We start from the raw sequence: 17,347 nt of genomic DNA on the forward strand, positions 1-17,347 counted from the left end.
TTGCAAGTTGGGCATTGTTCTAAGTTAGAAATAAGACAACTGTTTACATACACATATTTACACAACACAGTCAGTACAAATGTGTAGTGGTAACAAGAAATTATAAGAATGTGCTAACGTGTACTGTTGTTCCGTAATTGGTCATTTAAGATATACTTCTAACTCAAATTGTACTCTCAAAATTATGTACATTGCAACAAAAACATACAGTAACAGTCAGAAGCACAACTGAGTCCTAAATACAATTCTGTATGCTAGTTTGCTACTGCTAAAATTATATATAACTACACACTCCAATCACAGGCAGTACTTCCAGTGGTGTTTTGAAACTACGAGCTGTATACTTAGTGTTAAAAGACTGTAGCTAACAACCTTCTATGACATTACCACAATGGAAATTGTTGAATCTTTATCACATATTGTATATACGTATTATTTTCTCATCAGCTCAACTACATTGTTTATATATGTATGTATACTTTTACGAATGACAAAGAATTATACATATTTCCATTACAATTTCAAAGAATTCTATTTCATTAAACTACTTACGTTTCTTGTCATAACAAAAGTGTTGGCACTTCTTGACATATTCAGTTACTAAACCATATTTTCCAGGATTTAAATCACTTTCTGCAGAAATATTGATTGATTCTGAATATATACAGGATAATTCAGGATAAAGTGAAATATTTTATTAGAGTACAGGTAATACTTACTAGAACATTTTGAGACAGAGAATGAGTGATTGGTGAAGCTTTCGATAAGAACATTACATTTCAGGTCTCTTGGAAACACACATGCTACATTTTGACCACTTATCAGCTGATTGTATTACTGCTGTTATGAAGCAATATTAGGCTACTTTCAGTCTTATGTAATACTTTAGTGTTGTTGCCTTTCTTATTCCCTTATAATTAATTTAATTTCTTCCTGTAACCACTACAGGTTGCCATTGACAAAGAGTACCATGATACAATAGAGTAAAAGCCTTGAGGCTTAGTGATAAATTGTTGTTAGAGTGAAAAATAAACAATCTGAATTATATTGAAACACATGATGTTAAATGAAGTAACGTCAAGGAGATGCGAATTAGTCATGCCCCATATGTATGATGCCTGAAAATAGCTATTGAGCCTTTGAGTGCTGCAATTGTTAGATCTCTTAAAATACTTTTATGCAGGCCAAAAGATTTACAGGAGTTGACTAGGAACCGGGGTATGGTCCCACAGGCTCCTATCATTAGTCCCGTAATGACGATGGATTCCAGATAGTATTTGTCCTTATAAAAACTGATGGAAGGTTCATATATATTCCTTTTTTCCTCGTGTACTTCTTCTGGCTGGTGTTCGTGCGATTCGAATCTCACAGTAGGATCACATACCAATACTAATAACGTTGTTATGATTTAATACAGTGGTTTCCAAACTTTTTGAAGACACTACCCATTTTTGGGTGAGATATTTGTTTGTGACCCTCCACTAATATATTGTTACCAGTACTTAAAAATACAAATCCCTGTACAATATAAAACAACGATAATTTTAACAGTATATACCAACATCTAACGCACTGGTAGCTGCAAGACGAGAAATTGCAATATGCAAACCTGTATTCCAATTATCTTTAGACAGGCTTTCCTTGCTGATATATTTTCCGAACACTTGAACACTTTGAATAGTAGTTTGCAAGACCAAGATATTAACATAACAGCCAGAGATAAAATCGGCGAAATTATAAGGAAACTTTATTTCTGATCCACATCATTTGACAAAAAGAAATTTGTTTTAAAGAACTCATGAAAAATTTAGCTAACTACTGTATGATATCAGAAATACAGAATTTGTTTTGCGGACATGTACCGAAGTTTGCACAATTTTAAACAGTTTTTTTTAGTATTTTTCGGAAGAAACTCAAAACTATTACAACAGTTACAGATGGATACTGAATCCGTTTTTAGACGGATGCTTTCAACTAAATGAAATTCCATAAAATATTAAGGAAAGATTCATTATGTACCTACTGATGGACTGTTAAAACTGTACTTTTTTTTCTCTCTCTCTCAGAGTGTAGAAGAAATTGGATCAAAAGAATGAACCTTGAGCTTGCAAAAGGAGCTTTTAATTTTTTGATAGCATTTGCAACCTCATATTTATACAAAATAAGTTTCTAGTCTATGATTGCCATCAAAATAAAAGTGAGAATTCTTCTAGAAATTGAAAATGATAAGTGTGCGTGTATCGAATATGGAGTTCAGATTTGAGAAGCTACTTTCTCAAAAAGGCACATTTATTGCATAAATTATATTTTACTCTAAAACTACTGAAATACAGTATGTATATTTTATTTTAATGTTCAATGTTGTTTATGTTTCTAAACAAAAAGATATGTTAATAAGGCATTTTTGGTTTTATTTTGTAAGACAACTAGTACTAACTATTTCATAATTATTGCAGAAAGACAGTTAATCACCTAGCTGATAAATGAAGGTCAAAATACAGGTGCTATCAAAACTGTAATAATATATTTTACGAAAAACTGAGGCTTATCTGATAATTCATTCCCTATCTCAAAATATCTGTGTAGGCACATTCTAACTAAATATTTCATGATACATTGAATGACTCTGTATTTCACATTGCTAATACGAAATAATTAAGTGAAGTTATTTTTTCTTAAAATTCTCATGTGCTGAGGCTAAGAATTCAATTATGTGTAGGCTACCGTATGTAACTCATTCGTCAATGGATCAAGGTAACAGGTACCTCTTATGGATGGGTTATTCTTGTGTCTGTTGTCGATCATGTCTGTGGACACACAACATAGCAGTACGATTTAGTACGTCTATTTTGGTTCGTGGATAATAGTCAATGGAGAATGATAGAATTATGGCAGGGAAAATGGGAGTACCTATTTGTTCACCATAAATTGCGCTTGGACTCTTTCGGATTTTAACCTGCAATTTGAGAATGTTGCCATGCTAATGTTTCTCCTTTTTCGTCTTTGATGGGAAGACAAGGACAGTTTATAGTTTTTTCAAACTTGGGTGTTCATGTTTTCATCATACTTTGTAGGGTTACCAAACATTCAGCTTTTAACTGACGAGTCCTCCTTTTTAATTTCTTGTCCTTTGTCCAGTAGGAATTATTGGAGCCCGGAGATTTACAAGCCAAACTAGCGTAACTAAACAACTTCTGGCTTTTGAAAAGAGAACTTTAAGATCGGTAACCAGATTTCTGACTGGACACTGCCATCTGAATAAGCACCTATACATATTGGGCCTCAATGATAACCCAATGTTTAGGAAATGTGGGATGGATGTTGAGTCATCACTTCACAATTTGCTGGACTGTCCAGATTTAAGCCATACCAGGCATCAATATCTCAGGAAAACACACATTGTCTCCTGAAGAATTTCAGGATATAAAACCCAACAGCATTGCAAAAATTGTTACCCACTGTGATCTTCTGGGTTGATTTAGAGTTTATGGGGAGCACAATGAGCCATTTGTACCCAAGTGCTTAAGTAGCAGTCTGTACCTTTATATAGGAGAGGATGAAGAAGGAATTATTAACATAAAATTACTTAGTCATACGTTAAAAAGTGTTACAATTTTAAAAAAAGGTATGTACCTTTGACGGACGGCCCGTTTCGACGTTTCGACCTTTTTTAAAATTTTAACACTTTTTAACGTATGACTAAGTAATTTTATGTTTTTAACAAAGTGTTAACGTGAACTTTAATCAAGGAATTATTAAAAATCAGATAATGTCCGGCTTTTTTTTAAATGGGCAGCTGAATACGAAAGTCGACCTTGCAACTTCTTTTTTATAATTTATATAAAATCTATAGGTATAATAGAGATTTAAATAAGAATTAAAGAATATGGATAGAAGTGTAGTCAGAAATGAAAGGGAGAAAAACTATTACTTTTTAATTAAATACAGAATATCCTAGATAGCAACTTGTAGAGAAGTTTCTCGCAATAAAGGTGAGCTGCTGACTAAACTTCTAGCAGAAAATGGTCATAATAGGAATGTGACAGTCTCTATAATACGCCATTTATTTCTAAAAGAATAAAATTGTCCCCAACATACTGTACAAGAATGGTCAAAATCAATAGAAGAATTTTTAGTGTTTCACTTGAGCGAAGTACAATTGAATGTATATCACTGGTTTTGTTTTTTACGTTTTTTTGCCATTTTAATTTCCCAAAATTCTTGTTAAAGTGATTTCTTTTATGGTCTGGAAAATATGTTTACTTAAATATTGCACTTGCTTAGGCTCAACTCATACGGACCACAGCAAAACCACAAAACGGTGGTCCGCTTGTGGGCGGTCAGGAATTAGTATGGAAACAGATGATGGTAACTCACACGGAGCACAAACTGAAGTCATTGTCGATGTCTGTGGTCGTGAGTGGTTGATATCGCTGCCAACACTGTATCCTTGGAAACGACAGATGCTTTACACTGTATCCTTGGAAACGACAGATGCTTTCTTGGCAAATAGCAAGCTTGCGGTGCAGTGGTTTGTGCTTGATATGGATTTCTGCCGATAGCACAACCACACAAAAACTGCAAATTAATCGCGAAGTTGTGGTTTGTGTGAGTTGAACCTTAAGTACTCGTAAGCAAGACAGCATCTAGTGTACTAATGTTTGATTTGCAAGTTACAAATTGCTATGAACCATAAATACAAAACCACTTAATTTTCGTTATCTAGCTATTATTTGACTTCTGTTACTTATAAATACTTCCATAATGAAATCGGTAACTTCAGATTCTTTTGTGTACAAATTTTCTACAACGAACAAGTCTAAATACACCATTTAAATAGATAGTTCTGTGCGCTACATGTACGTATCTATTATGTCGATCACATGGTATCACTTTTAAAATTTCCAGTTTATTAAACACAATTATTTGGATATAACTCTCATTTCATTTCACACAACAGACCACAGAATGTATATTTAAGCAATGGAAGGACAGAGGGGTTCACCTTCCTTCAAAGCTAGTATTTGTTTTCCTACTTTCCATGTGATCGGTACAAAAGGTTATGAATCTTTTTCAGACATAATTTTCTGTTCATCTTGGCAAGGAGTGCAGCGTGTGCTCCCACCTTGTTCTTTTAAACGTACTTGTACGTGCAGTTGTTGCGTAAGGAATAGCATAGTAACAGTGCAGGAAAAACAAAATGGTCTTAGGAGATGTCTTTTATTGGTGGCTGACAAAGAAATGGATAAGAATGCATAGCAGAGATGTTCCCTTTGTTATAAATTATAACTTCTGAGTAATCTAAGAATGACTTATTAATCTCACTTTATATTTGGAATAGATATTTAAGTACAGTTCCAGAACAAAAATGGCTCAAATCTTGACGGGAGTCCATCTGTAATGTAGGAAAAAAGTTTTGCACGACTATCCACAAGTAGCATATATGCAGGCGCTCTTGATTACTGCACATGCGCAATGAGTTGTATATGGAACTTAGTAAAAGTAGGTGGGCCATTTATTTATTTATTTTTTTTTGGAATTGTATATGTCAAGAGAGAAAATCACTAAGATTGCAGGGATAGTCATTTTTGGCTGGTTGAAAAATATGCGCAATAGCATAATGAGTAGTAGGCGAGCCTAAGATTGCTTTTTATGTTTCAGATCTCTGAAAAGCGCAATAGGCCTACCTGTTCATTAGTCCTGGGTGCTAGTGACTAAATTTAACTTATTTGTTAGTAAAATGTAGCGATAATGATTGAATAAATCGATAGATTGTTTTCAAATTATTGCAACTGGTCGAAAATGAGTATCCTGCTCTAAGTAATGTGTAGCAGAATCTTTGGATGGCCTCCTGTGTTTATGTACACATGGGATTCTGTAATGAACATTACCAGTATGGAATTATTCCATAATTTGGAAACAATTTAATGCAGTTGGTCTACAAATAAGGATAAACAAACGAAAAACCGAATGAAAATTGTGATAAAATATTAAAACTTGTAAAAATGAACTAAGGACTCTTATTTACACCCTGTGTTAAATATTAAATCTTAATATAAAATTTAAAAAAGTTTATAGATTTGTGGCTCTCTTTAAAATACCAAATTGAAATAATGGTAACCATAATTTGTCTGTTACATTTCCATAATTTTATGAGGTATGTATGTATAGGATCGGGTGAAACTTTGAGAAAATGTTTCTTATATCCCAATGATTAAACAGTCTCTATAAACAGGCCAAAAATGCGGTTTTTTAATATATTACAATATTACTAAATGAATTTATATGTATTGATTGAAAACAGACTTTGCACAGCCATATTCAACTAAAGAGTTGGTTGCATTATACTTGTACTCTATTAGAAAACAAATGCACAGGTTTCCGGAATTTACACTTCAGAGGAAATGTTCGAAGTGTCCATTCTCAGCAAAGATGCAGGCCTCAGTAGTCCTCACATTGACTCTCGAACACTTAAAAAAAAAAAAACATATGTCCAACTGAGAAAACAGCAAGCAGCAGGCCCAAAAAGGGAATGTACCATCTTAAGAACTAATTCAAATAAAACAATTAGAATCTTCCAAGATTTTACGAGCCTAGATGAAAGGACATTATGTCCCAATAAAGTCACCAGCAGTAGCAGTCTAGGTGTAAATAGCTTATGTTGGTAACAGGAGTTGCTCATGTCCACATATGAAGTGAAGTATTCCTAGATCCATATGGGCTTTTTATTCTTCTTATATGTTTTCCAAAGTTTAGCTCAATGTTTATGTTGCTGGAAATTGTGTAATAATATTAATACATTCTGTGATCTGTGACAAATTAGCTGGAAGGTAAAATTACTACAATTCAGAAAAGTTTTACTGCTATAAGAGGGTACCGGTACTATATAACCTGTGTACATTCTATACCAATGATTCATTTGAGAGGCAAGTCAGCAAAAGTGTGAATCTACAATGGACAAATTTTTGAAGTTATTAGTGGAGTCATCAGACACTTTTTGTTCTCGGAAATAATTTCTATATTACTAAGGAAATAAATCTGAGGGTGATGTAACTGTCTTTAAATGTGACGATGTATTTCTGATCCAACTTTTGCATTTGAGAAATTCAAAACAAAAACAAGCTGTAGATGATAATATCAGCATTTCATGTAATATTTTGAATATGAATATTGTTAGTATGGGTTAAAGCCTTGTACATTCTTCAGAGATCCGTGAGGGTCTCTAACCAGCTCTTTGAAGATCTTCCCAATCTTTTGCAGCTTCTTCAAACGTATGACAAAATTGAAGACAGCCCATTCTTTGAATGTGGCTGTCCAAAATTCGTTAATAAAATCAACGACACCACCAATAACTTAAAGAATATGCCAATTACGATCATGATCTCTGACAACATCCTCATGAGCAACAGTATACCGTCATAACTTGTTAGGCATGTTGCATAGCCAAAACAAATGGATATTACAAAAGTTTCAGGTACAGGTGTTATAGTGTAAATATGTAAAACTTTGTTCAAAATACACAGATACCAGGGGTTTCCTTATGAGCAAGAGCGAAAGAAAATGTGATTCTACTGCAATACTCTAGTTGCTTGAATATGAAGCATTTTTCATGTAGAAGGGTTATTTCGAGTCATGGCAACAATTTTTCTTCTGACTTAAGAGTTCAGATAGCAGGTTTACAATTTTTTTTTTATCAAGTTATATCTGATAGAAAAAGACACTGGTAGATTGAACAAGAGTCCAAGAACGCAGAATGAATTTGAGCACAAAAACAATTTTTATTGATCGAATATAATCGAACTGAATTATCTATAGTACCGGTATTGCAGATAAGGGCTACAGTATACTCTGCATTCACTTTCTCTTAGTCGATGTGACTGATTTAATACCTACAATTAAGTTGCTACTGCGGGGTTATTTTCAAAACAACCTGGCACAATTTAGCCATGGTAAAGCTGATAATATTTTCCATCTTCCATATTGTGACAGAAAATACAATTAGTATTTGATTATGTTTGAAGATATTTTGGAAATTCTTAGCAGTAATGTATCTCACACGCAGTTAAAATGTTCAAAGATTAAAGAAAATGTAACAGTGATTTTAAAGTGTGTGTTGTTTGCTTACCTCCTGTATTTCTAGCTTTTCAACACCCACTTGACCTGACTGCTAAAAGGCAGAGCATATTGTGCCCTTTCACATGCATGGCATATATTTGATTTTGGACACAAAAAAAAAGTCCGAGAAAAAACATAATTGTCATGATTTTTGAAGCAAACTTCGTATAATTTACCTTCTGAAAAATTGAATTATATTAATTTTCGTAGCTAATACCCGAACTTGACAAAAACTGCCTGACTAGGCCTTTTTCAACATTGTATTCTCATTTGTGTCTAGACATAATTTGACATCAAGTTTTCTTGAAAGAAATTCAGACATTGAAGTATTTAACTGTTTTACTGTTTATAAATTATTTACGTAAGAAAGTACTATTATATTGTTCACAGTTAAGAATATTCTATGGTCTATCCAAAACAACTTCCGACCTGACAAATGGCGCCTTTAGCATGTTACTTTGGCAACCATTCAAATCAACCAATCATGAAAGACGCGTAACCATGGTAATGGGATGGTGTTGCCGTGTCTGTGTTTATAAGTTGCACTGACTACCATGGCCTAGTGGTGAATACGGTGCCCAGAATGACTTTGAGTTGGCTGGTTAGCGCGTGCTTTGTGTGAATTAAAAATATTATTTAGTTTTATTATTGTTTTAGTATATCGATAATTATTGTGTTTAAATTATATTTACACGTATCATCATCGTTCCATTGGTGGAGTGTGTGGCTAGTGTGTGTTTTCTAGTTTCTGCGAGAATTTCTAAACAGGTGACTTGTGCAATGTCGGAAGGAAGGAAAGGCAGGCGGAGAACAAAGAATATTCTACAAGGTGCCCCGTTAAAGAATCAAGCGTGAGAGATGATGTATTATGTAAGAGAGTATTTTGAGATGGAAAAAGTTAATGGCGGGCCTCTTTTACCGTTGGCGCAAGTCGTAATGAGAACTGCTCCTTGTGTTAAAATTAATAAGAGCACTGTTATCGATATTGGAAAAGAAAAAGGCCGTGCAGATTTTTAATCATAAATATTTTTATAGTGTACAATTTTTTCAACGTCTTTCTAACAATATTACATTGAAGAATACCGACACTCATAAAAGTAGAGTCTTCGTATTAAATTTAAACCTGTTTTTACAGTTTACAGTCCTTTCGATGCTTTTTAACGGTATTGCATTGAAGAATACCGGCACTACTACTATTACTACTACTACTACTACTAATAATAATAATAATAATAATTATTATTATTAATAATGTGCACAAATTTTAATGCCTAGTGTTCAACAATTGGTTAGAAATGTATGTGTTCATGTCAGCTGTTCATTACTGCACTCTATCGGCAGCGAGCTCGCTTACACGAAAGATGAGCAACATGACAACACTGCTCTCCCTTCTCTGTAAACTGTCAAGTCGGAAGTAGTTTTGGTCAAGGTATAAATAAAATAATTGTAATTAAAAACGTTGTTTGTTGAAATTATTTCTCAGACATGGATCAACTACACATGAAACCAGTAAAGCCCTATCATCCACGATTCTGTGTGTAATTCCAGGTTTAATGTTCACGAATTGAAGGACGTGTTGCTTGACTCTTTCAACGTTCTTATGCAGCACTTTTTTAAAATTGGTTATTTAAGAATGCTGTATTCAGCTACGAGATTATATAGCATTGATGGAACTGATGATAGCAAAATGATGTTTGGGGACAAGAGTTTGGGATTATAGTTAGGGGAAAAAATTCCAACCAAGTAATCAGCCCAAGCGGGATTCGAATGCACACTCTGAATGCTATCTCGATTACAAGTCCCACTTGTTACTCTGAGACAACATTTAAATCCAAAGCTGAATAGTAACAAAGTCGTAACTTCTTGTGCTTTCAAGAATTGTACTTTTTACTACCATGAACATTATGATCAAAATCTGTGAAATGGTAATAATCTACACAAGCAATTATTTCTGATGAGTTGCCTATCGTTGCATTTAAATGTACAAAGTTATAAGTGACATCTGGGATTGAAGGAATTGTAATATTTTGTGCATTTTTCATGTTATTAAAAGCAACTTTTCTTGTACTCGCACCATTGCTTTAGCTATCGAATCATTCGTGCTAAGACCCGGAAATGAATTTCTGTTTAAGAACATCATTTTAAACCATTAATCAAACAATGGATTGCTTAACTTTGTTCAAGAGCTCACAAATTTCGTATGTGCAATGTTTAGTGTTATTACGGAAAGAGTACAACAATGGTTGTAATATGTGTATCTTTGAGCATTTCCTAAATGTTAAAACAACCTCATAATTTCAAACTACATGAATAAACGACTCCGTAACCATAAAGCTTTGGATATAATTGAAGCAGTGGGTTGCAGAACTTGATAAGTGCAAAAATAAAAAAAATTGAGATATCTATTTCAGTCAGTTGAGATGGTATCTCTGCATCATATTACACAAGTGTTTGTATCAAATCTGATAATTTAAGTTTTTTTTCTTTAAAGCATCAAACTCAAAGATGTTGATGCACTACTGAAGTGATGAGTGGCATGAAAATGAGCTCTCAAGTTCTACAAGGACATTATTGATAGTAAAATTGATGAAAAAAGTGTTGTGGAATGTGATTTTGATGAATATAGAGATCAAGATGATCTTGACTTGAGGGTGTGATATAACAGAACTTTCAACTACATACATTTTCATTAACACTTAATTTAAAATGTTAAAGAAAGTTCGCCCTTCGTTACTACTAAGTGTAATAAATATATGTAAGAGTAAAACAGTTATTATTTCAAGTTTGGATTAAATAAAACTGTAATTTTGTTTCAGTAATTACTACAAGTAAAAATGACTGAATTTTCTGTTATTTTATATATTGCAACAAAACTTCATATTTGCAATCAATTTCGTATCAAAACGTCTTTTGCATCAAAACGTGATACATGCATATTTCAGGTATTGTTATGTTAAAGTTTTTTTTTATGCTTCCTGAAAAATGACGTCAGGTGTACTTACGAAGTTTTGGAACTCACCGCCTCAATTAATATGTTTAGTTAAATCATCATAGAATTAACTGAAGAAAGATGCCTTTCAATTCCTAAACACTAAACTTGAAAAACTTGTAGGTCTACATTGACTAGACTTATATGAAGACTAATTTTAGTGTGATTATTCTTTGTCAATTTGTTTGCTGTAGTCAGGCATATGAGGAAGAGTAAGCAATGTTTCCATGTCTTTGGTAATAAAATATTATGATGAATCTTTTACATAATCCCAAAACTACTCGACGAAATTGTATCTCAACACACGGTTTAAAAACCCAAAATCATATTCTCGTAAAAAACTGAAATTTCATAATTTAAAATCTTGATGTAAAATGACAATGTGACATTATCAAGGACATTTATATGAATTATAAAATAATCGTAACAACAAGCAGTAATACTATTTTAATAAACTCTCCGATACTTCTTACATGGATTAAAAGATTTGATTGTGTAAACATACATACGTTTATGGTGCTCATCTCAATTGACACATTTCTTGTGGTTATATGCTACACTGTTAGAAGATTAAAGTTGAGAACAAGTGTCACAGAAAAGAACTTTGTGACACATTATCATTACTCACATTACACACCTTGTCTTTCTGTCACTTAACATTACAACAAATAAATAATACTTCCAAATAACCCACAGCAAGTAGTCTGTGGAAGGATGTAGTGAAAATCTCGAAATTACAGAATGACAAAATTTTATCTTACAGGACATAATTTATTTCATCCTTAGAATTAATGTAATGAACTCTTCTTTGTGAAATTAATATTATATTTTAATAAATGTAGTAACTTACAATATCAATAATTCTATCATGGAAGTAAAATAAAATGTTACATAATCGCTATCATTGATACGTACTGTTGAATTACCTCTGCCTTAGATCATCAAAATATTGTTGTTCAGAGCAAAGCGACTCATTTTATGACCTGAATTTGAATTCTGTACTCATTACCAATGGAAGCTTGTATTTTTTATCCACGTTTATCTGTATGTTTTACATACTCAGCTGACATGCAACATGGAGCATGCTATCTTTAAATCTCGTAAAAATACAGCATCTGCGTGAAGTTTATTGTAACATATTTTATTATGATAGACATTTTTATTTTGTAGGATTCATATTATATAGCGCACACTTCTACCTTTAGTATCTAAGAATAAATTTCGGCTTACATGCATACTGACGTGATAGTAGGTTTTTAATGCTGACACATCGTTAACAAAATGTTGGGTTGGGGACAACTCGCCATAGAAAATTGGCCACAGAGGCAACTTGCCACATAATTGAAATTAGTATCAAAGACAATTCGCCACATAATTGAAATTCGTATCAAAGATAATTAGCCACACATTAAAAGTGAAGGTAATACTCAAATTCGCAACAATTTATAATATATTTCTATGGTAACACAAGACAAATCCAGAAGCTGTAAACTAATTCGGAACTATGGCGGAAGAAATTTGCTTCACAAAATCAGAAAGAGGCTCTGATAAATTAATATATTTTGGCTACATGTACACGAGACTTAGAGAAAATAAGAATGGAGTTGTTTGGCGCTGTGACATGCGTGGTGGGCATAATGTAACAGTCACGTTATCAGAAGATGGAAGCAGTGTCGTCAAAGAACCGTCTGAACACAAGAATCATTCTGCATATTGGGGAAGGATTAATGCAAAGGAATATGTATAGAACATGAAGGCAATTGCGGGGACTTCCCGAGAACCAACGTCTGTCATTATTCAAAATGAGTTACAGCATATTGCAAGCGAAACTAATGTGAATCTACCGAAGAAACCATCTATTAAAAAAACTGTGCGCCGTGCCAGGAAGCTGCACCTACCACCTCAACCAAAGAATATTGACGAACTGAACGTTACAGATACACTAAGTCCGTACAAGGAGAAAGGTGGTTGTATTTTGAATCGGAGGACAATGTGAAACTTATCATATTTGCCACTAATTCACATTTAAATAAAATGTTATGGTACCATTTTTGGATAATGGACGGTGTGGAAAATTGTCTATCTGTGGCAAATTGTCTATTTCTGGCAAATTGTCTATCTGTGGCGAATTGTCCCTATTACCAATTTTCTGTGGCCAATTGTCCCAGTTACCAATTTTCTGTGGCCAATTGTCCAGAACCGCAAAATGTTACATTTTCCTTTTATATTTTTTCTGAAACTTGGCTGAGATAAGGAAGCTGGGAAGGAGAATGGAGCCTAATTGTAAGAATTTGGTTCTTTGTTCATGCATCTGACATTCATGTAATACATTAAACTTAAGCAGAACATTAATTTGGAATGGTTAATTTTCAATGTTCAGCAGTTGACATCTAGGTCAGTGGCTCTTTTCAGCTAGTCTCGAAAGTTCATCTTTCTGTTTGAATATATATTAAATGATTTCATTTATGCGTCTTTTGAGTAACAGTTCAAGAAAATAAACTATAAATGACAGTATCATTTACAATGAGTAAAAGAACTGGTAATTCATAAAATGTGTGAAGTCTGTGTCTTTCTTATGTGACGCTCGTTTTTTAGTTTGTGCATCTCACACTTTTATGTTAGAGAGAGATCATTTACAAATGGCTCTGAACCAGTGAGATCATAAATTGACATGTTCCCACTCTTCTCCATCAGAAATATTCTCAATTGTTACTGGAATCACATTTGTTAACAAGAAGTGGAAACAGTAACAGCGGACTAGACATAGCATTTCACTTTTATTCATGAACAAAGGAATCTTTTACATGCATTAGATCTATTAAACAGAACCAACGACGTTGCTTCCTCATTTGATGGAAGACTCACTTAGGATTTTTTCTGCCTAACATTCATGGTCCTTGTATGGGATTGAACCCAATGATAACTACTAAACCATAGAGGACATTAATTTGTAATGACATAAACAAGTTAAATTTGTTTGTGCAGTGATCGAAAATGGATATAAAACGAATATAACTAAAAATAATACCAATATCAGATTTCGAAGAACAGGTTGCAACAAGGAATGAGATCCCTGATTATCTAAAATATAACAAAAGACCGTAACACGTTACTGAAGAGATGATGATAATATTAAGGGAATAGCTACAAATAACACATTGGCGAAAATATAAGAAAAGAGAGAATTTTGGAAGTGGTTCTGTTTGCAGAAGATACACAACAGTGGAGATGATTTATGGTTATTACCAGTGCTTTTTTTTCTGGAGAAAAGGATGGTGAAACTTTGTGGAAAATTTATTGGAGTGAGCGGGGAGATGATTACTGCCCAGTCCACTGGGAATTCAAGGCCTAGAAATGGAGTTCAGAAAAACATCCTATTAAAAACATGGTAACCCTTATTTATTTTCACATCATAATGCCTCTTTCAGAATAAGTGCAAATTAAATCCATGTTAGTATAAACTCTCATTTTTGGTTAAAAATAATACATTGGTTTGCAAGAAAAGAAATTTTGGCCTACTAAACTACATGCCGGTACCCAGAGTATCAGTCAGTACTTTCTCCTTTCCTGTTACACTTTTTCTTTGTGATGTCTGACGTCTGTTGCAGCATGACGGCCTTTTAGCAACCAAGATTTGACATGCTTGTCAGGGTTGAAGTTGATCAAAGGAGGCCCAACAATTCTAATAAGAAGCATGTTCCTCATGGTGTTAACTAGCAGGGATGAGCTCACTGAAGAGACAATGAAGTTGAGTTCGGAGAAGCCTCACAATATATTTGCGGCGCGAAATTTGAACATTTCTCAATTCCATGATGAGAAATATAACAAAAACTTGCTGGAACAGCGTTCTGCCAGAAAGAAAGCACTGGTTAATACATATAACAATAAACACCCCTCTTCTAGATTCCATAAATAAGTAGCACAAGTTATTTACAGTGATATAAGAATTTGGGGAAAGTAACTCAGATCTTGAAGACATTATGTAGTGAAATAGTTGTTGATTTTCATATTGTTTACCACAGTTTTTAAAAACTGCATGTTCCATCTTGCATGTTTCCTTACTGTGTAACCTATTTAATAATTTACAGACTATAATGGGTTGATAAACATCTTTCTATGAAATACTTTTTTGTTAGATTTTTTAAACAACTGATATGTAAAGAATTAACAGCAAAATCTTCTCTTTTCTGTAGTTTTCAAAGTCTGCGAAATAAATTTTATTCCCAGATTTTGTGAGAAGTCAACAAAAAGCATCAAACGAGTTCTCTTCATATTCTGAAATTCACAACAGACAGGAATGACATTTCAGTTTTCTTGACACAGATTAATTTGAAGGTTGACTGTGAACCAGCATGTTTTCAACAAATCATTCATCCTCTTACATGTACAGACCTCCTGCGCCCATTTGCAGCCAATCAATTTGTTGGAAATTTGCAATCGAGATATCTTTCAGTAATAATAAAGACAATCTTCATTTAGCATTTATTCTGTCAGGTGGCATTCCAGGGAAGGAAAATTATTCCTATGTACTGGTAATTATCTCGCAATACACTACTTATACAGTCCATCCAGTATTTACACATAAGGTACCAGTATATGGTATGGAATATCGATCTTAAATATACAGTGTTAACTGTGCCTCAAAGTAAGCATACAAGCATACATTTTTATACAGATTACACTAAAGCCTCTGCTGCTTTTATGGCAACAATGTTGTAGGTAAAAAAGAGCTATTGGTGCTTATTGAACAGAACAGTGTTTCAGATCAGTCTAGACTAGGGTGATCGGATTCTGAACCCACAAATCAAGTGAAATCCGTTTTTTTAAATAAATTATATTTATAATATATGAAAGGATCATGAGTATCAATAGGGCAGTGCTGAAGTCTTAAAATATGAAGAGGGTACATTCTGTCAGCTCTTTGAAGTCACACTAATTCAGAATGGTGCATTATACTTTTTGAGATCGTTATGAGACTTACAGAATATCAAAACAATACCAGCACTTGAATAAGTTATCAAGTTATACAACTTAAAAGAATATGGTTTCAACAGAAAATTTACTGATAATTTTGAAAGATTATGCATGTGAAGACTGACAGAGATAAATTGCACAAATACCTATGTAATTGCAACAAAAACTGGGTAGGTACTGTATTCTGTAAAATATGTATAAAAATCATATACAGTACAAACACATTACCGAGTGAGTGGATTTTTTTTCTATTCTGGTAATGTATGTCAGGGGCGATTTCTCAGGGCATGCTATGCTTGCTGTGCAAGCCCAATATTTATTTCTCAAAATGGGATTAGATACATTAAAATTTATTTTTATTTTTGGAATATTGTATAGGCGTAATACCATCCACAGGTTGCACACCGCAAGTATTGCAACGCTTGCTCGTTTCTCAGAGCTACAGTAAAGACGTAGAAACAGTGAGAATATGATGCGCGTGAAGTGCCTTCCTCCTTAGTCCGTCCTAGGCGCACATGCTTCTGTTATGTGTTGTTTGAAGCTCTGGTCCGAGAGCTACACCAACGACTATTTAACGTTACACAGACCAGTATTGACAGAGGGAATGTGCTGTGATCTGCGAGTGCAATGTAATTGTATGAGCAGAATGCATGTGTTAGCTGCTGCATGTATTATTAATTCTTAAACACTAATTTGAAGTATTGCAATGAGTTCGGAATTGTGTGTTATTGAAAACTTATTATTAAATCCATTTTCCCGAAGGACTATTCAAGAGAAGACAGACATTATAGAGAATATGTGCGCTCATTCAGTGAAGCTCAATACAACAATATGCATTGGTTGGCATGGTCGAAAAAAACTAAATAAACTGTTGGTCATGTTTGTTATATTATATCGAACTTCTACATCTGATAAGCGAATATGATCCATGACTCATAATGATTTCATAATTATAAAATAAATTATTTATGTGGGTCTGATTATTTTTATTAATGATGAATTATTATATCCTCCCATCTTCCTCTATGAATAAAAGAGCAAGCCTAACTTTCGTGACTAGCATTCGCCCCTGATGTATGTATAAAGAAATACTGATACAACAGTACTTTCTTTACTGCGACAATCACCATACTATGTTGCTGTGTAAGAAAATACTCTTCAGTTTTGTGGTGTTGCTGTAAATTTACCAAAAGAATAAACAAGACAAAAATTCACTTTCAAAATGCTAATTTAAAAAGAACAAAGAACTTAAGCTAAGTAGAAAGGATA

General features: G+C 33.5%; 1 protein-coding gene across 2 annotated transcripts in view; it reads right to left on the reverse strand.

Annotated features, from left to right (window-relative positions):
- The window catches only part of sky (GTPase-activating protein skywalker), a 157,144-nt gene continuing 139,797 nt past the window's right edge, over positions 1–17,347 (reverse strand). For both annotated transcript variants that reach the window (XM_069835857.1, XM_069835856.1), the window contains one exon: positions 1–17,347. This exon is cut by the window's right edge and continues 11,747 nt beyond it. The gene's annotated coding sequence lies outside the window, so the exon portion shown is untranslated.

This window comes from Periplaneta americana, chromosome 9, assembly GCF_040183065.1.
Source record: "Periplaneta americana isolate PAMFEO1 chromosome 9, P.americana_PAMFEO1_priV1, whole genome shotgun sequence".
NCBI classification, from domain to species: Eukaryota; Metazoa; Arthropoda; class Insecta; order Blattodea; family Blattidae; genus Periplaneta; species Periplaneta americana.